General features: G+C 42.3%; 1 pseudogene; it reads right to left on the reverse strand.

The window, feature by feature from the left end:
• Positions 1 to 760: 760 nt before the first annotated feature.
• Positions 761 to 1,042, reverse strand: LOC119620622 (HIG1 domain family member 1A, mitochondrial pseudogene; annotated as a pseudogene).
• Positions 1,043 to 7,143: the final 6,101 nt, after the last annotated feature.

A 7,143-nucleotide genomic window follows, 5' to 3' on the forward strand; every position in this document is an offset into this window, starting at 1 on the left:
TAATCCGCCCGCCTTGGCCTCCCAAAGTGCTAGGATTTCAGGTATGAGCCACAGTGCCCAACCAAAATACATATTTCTATTTCAAGATAACATTTAAAAATTATTCTAATGTAACAGCAGCAAAAATATAATTCTGCAATTACAAAAGAACTAAACTAGAATCCATCAGTTATTCTCGTGTTTACAATTGTGATTCTTTAATACCACTACTATACAGCTCTATTGTAAGCTTTTGAGGCTGGGTTTAAACACACACACACAGATACTGTCAGTTGTGGGGGGCTTTACAAGTTATATTCCATGCACTTTTTGGACAGAGTTCTAAAAGACCCAGCCAGTCCACAAGACAGGCAGGAAAAAGTTAAATTAACTGGGCAAATAGCACTCTTATATAATATTCAAAACGTGAGATTCTGCAGCAAACTGGCAGTACTTCAGGGTTGGCTTACTATCTTCTTTAGAGCTAATTTCATCTTAACAGTTTAACAAGGTGGACATTTAAACACTCTGAAGTGTATTTAGGTGACATGTATCTTTTATGTTAACTCTACTTCCTTTAATGACCTACTAGTAAATTTAGTCACTAGTAATTCAATCACCAGGCAAATCAAGCCTGCAAGAAAGGAAGCCAATATTCAAAATGCTGTTACCATCTTAACCCACTCAAATAGTTTATTTTCAACATTAATATGTAACTTCAATAATGAGATGTGTAACTAAAGCAAGCTCCTCCAACAAGATCAAGACAGCATCTCTTCTTCTAAGGCTTAGTTTTTGCCTAGAATTCCCGATAGCCCATACCAACCCAGCCATTGCTCCTACAACAAAGCCTTGGGCTCCCACACGCATGTGGATCAGATGATGGAACATTTTAGTATTTCCCCTCCTCTTCAATTTGTGTAATCCATATGCAACAATTGCTATAAAACCTGCCATTCCAATGGGGGTGAATGGTGCCTCTTTAGCTTTTGAGTATGGATCCCTGATCTTCATCGTACAAAGAAAAGGAAACATCTGTGTCTGTCAACATAGTGATCGCTCAAAGAATCTACCTAGAGCGAGAAAACCTCTCACATGCCAACTGACTTCTCTCTTCTGTTTATTTATCTATTTGTGAAATAAGAACCTCCAGCTAGACTCCAAACCCAGTGGTACAAGGGAGAGAAAACAGTCATCACTGGAGAAAGCTACAGGGCGATCAGTGTCCTCAGGGAAGAGCCAGGTTTCAGTCAAAGCAAGAAGGCCAAGGGAACACTTAGAGAAAAGCTATCTATATAATTTCTCCAAATGAAACCATACCTTAACAAACTTAGTATGGTAATCTAAAGTCAAAATTATTACTACTAGAGACAGAGTCTCACTCTGTCACTCAGGCTGAAGTGCAGTGGCGCCATTTCAGCTCACTGCAGCCACCATCTCTCAGGTTCAAGTGATTCTCCTGCCTCAGCCTCCCGAGTAGCAGGGATTACAGGTGCCCACACCACACCTGGCTAATTTTTGTATTTTTGGTAGAGACAGGGTTTCATCATGTTGGCCAGGCTGGACTTGAACTCCTGACTTCAAGTGATCCACCCACCTCAGCCTCCCAAAGTGCTGGGATTACAGGTTTGAGCTACTGTGCCCAGCCAAAATTGGTTTCTCTTAGACATTGCAGAATCTTTTTTGCAGGTAATGTTAATTGGTGAGGAGTTCTTTTGTAGACAATCTTGTTTTGTTATTTTCTCAATATAAATAAATCTAAAGTTCCAATAAAATCTAAAATTCTGAAATTTTACTTTGATCTCCAAGTTTGAAACCTTTGTCATGTATCTTGCTTGGTATTCCATAGGCCTCTTAAATAGAAGACTCATGTCTCCTTTAACTCTGGAAATTTTTCTTTTAGTATTTCTTTGTGTATTTCTTCCTCCAAATTATCTGTGTTTTCTCCTTTTGGAACCGCTATAGGATGGATAATGGGATATCTGGATCTATTCATTTCTCAATTTGCCTTTATACTTTTTAAAAATTTTTAGTGGTTAATTTTAAGGAGGATCACCCCTAGCATCTCTCAACTTGATATTTAGGTTAATTTGCTCTTTTTTGAGATAGAGTCTCACTCTATTGCCCAGGCTGGAAAGCAGTGGGGCAATCTTGGCTGACTGCAGTCTCTGCCTTCTAGATTCAAGTGACTCTCCTGCTTCAACCTCCCAAGTAGCTCAGACTACAGTCACGCACTGCCAGGCCTGGCTAATTTTTTATATTTTTAGTAGAAACAGTGTTTCACCATGTTGGCCAGGCTGGTCTCAAACTCCTCACCTCTGGTGATCTGCCCACCTTGGCCTCCCAAAGTGCTGGGATTACAGGTGAGAGCCACCACAGCCAGCCTGATTTGGTGTTTTAAAAAGCGGGATTATTCCCCCAATAAAGTGGGAGACATAATAGGAGATAAGATGGAGAAAAAGAGATAAACGTTATCAGGCTTCTCTCAGAACTATAGAATTATGAATCATTGCTTCCTACACAAGGCTGTTGTTTCAAATTGCTTCAAGGCCTTATACCATTAAATAGAAGGTCAGATCAATGAATAAATAACAAAAATGAAGCATGGAATGGAAAATCTCTTATTGTCCATCACACTACTTCATCAGAAAAAAATTTGAGGCAGGGAGCAGAGTCTCACTCTGTTGCCCAGGCTGAAGTGCAGTAGCACAACTATGGTTCTCTGCAGCCTCAACTTCCTGGGCTCAAGCAATCCTCCCACCTCAGCCTCATGAGTATCTGGGACTACAGGCATGCTTCAGCATGACTGGCTAATTTTTAAATGTTATTTTTGTAGAGATGGGGTCTTGCTGTTTTGCCAGGGCTGGTCTCAAACTCCTTGGCTCAAGTGATTCTCCCACCTTGGCTTCCCAAAGTGCTGGGATTGGCCAGGCGTGGGGGCTCACGCCTGTCATCCCAGTGCTTTGGGAGGCCAAGGGGGTAGGATCACATGAGCTCAGGAGTTTGATCAGCCTGGGCAACAAAGTGAGACCCTGTAAAAAAAAATTAGCCAGGCATGGTGCCACACACCTGGGATCCCATCTACAAGGGAGGCTGAAGCAGAAGGATCACCTGAGTGCAGGAAGTTGAGGCCACAGTGAGCCATGTTTGTGCCACTGCACTCCAGCCCAGGTGCCCAAAAAAAAAAAAGAAAAGAAAAAGTGTTGGCGGTGAAACTCCATCTCTACTGAAATACAAAACTTTAGCCAGGCGTGGTGGTGGGCGCCTGTAGTCCCAGCTACTCGAGAGGCTGAGGCAGAATGGAGTGAACCTGGGAGGCGGAGCTTGTAGTGAGCCGAGATGGCGTGACTGCCCTCCAGCCTGGACGACAGAGCGAGACTCTGTCTCAAAAAAAAAAAACAAAGAAAAAGAAGAAGTGTTGGGATTACAGGCCTGAGCCACCATGCCAGGCCTTAGATTTTTGTTTTCTTTTTCGAGACAGTGTCTTGCTCTCTTGCCCAGGCTGGAGTGTAATGATGCAGCCACACCTCACTGCAGCCTGCAACCCTTGGCCTCAAGAGATCCTTTCACCTCAGCCTCCCAAAGTGCTGGGGTTATAGGCCTGAGTTACCACATCCAGTCTGGTCAGAAATGTTATAGAAGAAAGGCAGAGGAGTGATTCAATTTGTGTCCTTTTAACAATTAACACAGTTACAATTATAACAAAAATTTTAACTACAAATTCAACAGATTTATCTTCATAGCTTTCACAATCGTTATTAAAAATCAGGTACCAACCAAACTTTTTTCTCCACTATAGAATTCTCCCTACCACCACCATTTTAATTGGAGTCTCTGTAAGTTGTCTTTTGCTGCATCTGTTATACCGGCATGAAAAAGGACTTCCTGAATTTATTGGCCCTGAGCTTGGAATTTTCCTGGAGTTTTTCACCATGTGGTAGTTCCCACCAATGTTTTTGGTTATTTTCTCTACTCTCATTTCTCCATTTGTTACAGTGTGGATATGTATCCCCAGCCCCAAAGTCTCACATTGAAATGTAATCCCCAGTGTTGGAGGTGGGGTCTGGTGGGAGGTGACTGGATCGTGGTGGTGGATTTCTCATGAATGCTCTAGCACCATTTCCCTTGGTACTGTTCTCATGGTAGTGAGTTCTCATGAGATCTGGTCATTTGTATCAGCATGCAAGAAGGATGTTAATTTTTGGGTGATGGAATGGTTATGTATTTACTATATGTATTCTCTCAAAATTCATGTTGAAGCCCAGTGTGACTGTATTTGGGGTTAAAAAAAAAAAAAAAATTAAGGTTAAATGAGGCCATGAAGGTGAAGCCCTGATCCATTGGGATCAGTGCCCTTATAGGAAGAGACACCAGAGAGCTCACTCATCTCTCTCCTCATGGACTCTGAGGAAAAGGCCATGTGAGGACAAAACGAAAAGGCAGCTGTCTGCAAACCAGGAAGAGAGCACGCACCAGAAATCAAGTCATGCCAGACCTTTATCTGGGACTTCTACCTCCGTAACTGTGAGAAGTCAGTTTCTGTTGTTTCAGCCACGTAGCCTGTGGACATTCATTATGGCAGCCCTAGCTGACTGAGTATGCTCAAATTCTATCCCTGCTATGTGGCAGTCCCTGGCTACTAACCTTGGGTAATTTAATGTCTTTTCACCAGTGTCCTCATCTGTAAAATGTAGGTAGGAATACTATCTACTTCATAGGAGTCATGAGGACCAAATGATGTAATATTTATAAGAGCTTAGAATAGTGCCTAGTGCACAGTAAACACTAAAGTGTTAATCATCTACAGCAAATGCAGTGATAATTTTTTTTTAATTTTTCTAGAGACAGGGTCTCACTGTCACCAAGGCTGGAGTATGGTGGTGCAATCACAGCTCACCATAGCCTCGACCTCCTGGGCTCAAGCAGTCTTCTCTCCTGAGTAGCTGGGATTACAATCATGCACCACTACATCAGCTAATTTTTTAATCTTTTATGAGACGGGGTCTGACTGTGCTGCCTGGGCTGGTCTTAAACTCCTGGGTTTAAGTGATTCTCCCACCTCAGCCTCCCCAACTGCTGGGATTACAGGTATGAGACACCATGCTCAGCCCAGTAATAATTTCATGTGAATGTTTCCTATAGTGCCCTTTGATAAAAAGCTGAGAGCGTAATAATAAAATGTTAGTTTAGGTAATTCTACAAACTTCAAGATAATGGTGGCAGTATTATGAAGGCTAGCTTGATTTGAAGATACTGCTTAGAATAACTATAAGAATACATGGACTTGTTCCTAAGTTTAATGAAGTATTATTAGTGGTTTTGTGTTTTGTTCCAGATCATAACAATCTCCTATTTTTTTCTACAAGCTTTGACATTTACCTTTTGTATGTATGTCTAGAATCTATCTCAAATTAATGTTTGAATATGATGTGATATATGAGCCAAGCTTCCTTTCTTTCCCCACATGGAACCCAATTGCTCCAGCAAAATGAATTGAAAAAAATTATTTCATCTCCATTGAATCACATGAAGCTGAAAATGATTGTGAGGTCTATTTCTGGACTTGTATTCTGTTCCATTGGTCTATGTCTATTTTCTTTTTCTTTTTCTTTTTTTGAGACAGAGTCTCGCTCTGTCGACCAGGCTGGAGTACAGTGGTGCTACCTTGGCTCACTGCAACCTCTGCCTCCTGGGTTCAATCAATTCTCTTACCTCAGCCTCCCGAGTAGCTGGGATTACAGGTGCCCACAACGCCTGGCTAATTTTTGTATTTTTAATAGAGACGGGGTTTCGCCATGTTGGCCAGGCTGGTCTTGAACTCCTGACCTCAGGTGATCCACCCATCTCAGCCTGCCAAAGTGCTGGGATTACAAGCGTGAGCCACTGTGCCTGACCCTCTTTTTGTTTTCTTTATACAGAGTCTCACTCAGTCACCCAGGCTGGATTACAGTGATGATATCTAGGCTCACTGCAACCTCTGCCTCCTGGGTTCAAGCAATTCTCCTGCCTCAGCCTCCCGAGTAGCTGGGACTACAGGCTCATGCCCCCACGCCCAGCTAATTTTTGTATTTTCAGTAGAGACAGGGTTTTGCCATGTTGGCCAGGCTAGTCTCAAACTCCTAACCTCAAGTAATCCATCGGCCTCGACCTCCCAAAGTGCAGGGATTACAGGCATGAGCCACGGCACCTGGCCCTGGTCTATGTCTGTCTTTATGCTAATATCACACTATCTTAGTAGTAGTTGCTTTATATTAAGCATTGAAATCTGGTAAAGTAAGTTTTTCAGCTTTGTTCTTCAAGGTTGGCTTGGCTACACTAGTTCCTCTGCATTTTCACATACATTTTAGTCTCAACATGTCAATTTACACACAGACCTGCTAGGATTCTGATTGGAATTGCATAGAATCTATAAATTAGACCAATATGAGTAGCATTGACTTAATAATATCAAGCCTTGGCCAGGCGCAGTGGCTCACACCTGTAATCCCAGCACTTTGGGAGGCTGAGGCGGGCAGAAAGCTTGAGTCCAGGAGTTTGAGACCAGCCTGGGCAACATGGCAAAACCCTGTCTCTACAAAAAATATAAAAATTAGCCAGGCGTGGTGGCATGCACCTGTTATCCCAGCTACTTGGGAGGCTGAGGCACGAGGATTGCTTGAGCCCAGGAAGGGGTAGTTGCAGTGAGCCGAGATTGCACCATTGCACTGCAGCCTGGGAGATGGTAATGAAACCCTGTCTCAAAAGTAACAATAATAATAATAATATCAAGCCTTCCAATCCATGAACTTTATCTACCTACCTACTTATGTAGCTTTCTGGTTATATAGACAGTCATGTGTTTCGTAATGATGGGGATACAGTCTGACAAATGCATTGTTAGGCAATTTTGTTGTTGTGTGAACATCATAAAATGTACTTACACAAACTAAGATGGTAGAGCCTACTATATACCTAGGCTATATGGTAAAGCCTACTGCTGCTAGGCTATAAACCTATACATGTTACTATGCTGAATATTGTAGGCAGTTGTAATACAATGTTAAGTATTTGTGCATCTAAACATAGAAAAAGTAATGCTTTGCCTTATGATGTTATGAAGGCAACAATGTCACTAGGCAACTAGCAACTAGGCTGGAGTGCAATGGTGCAATCTCAACTCACTGC

Source organism: Chlorocebus sabaeus, chromosome 21 (assembly GCF_047675955.1).
Source record: "Chlorocebus sabaeus isolate Y175 chromosome 21, mChlSab1.0.hap1, whole genome shotgun sequence".
Classification (NCBI taxonomy): domain Eukaryota; kingdom Metazoa; phylum Chordata; class Mammalia; order Primates; family Cercopithecidae; genus Chlorocebus; species Chlorocebus sabaeus.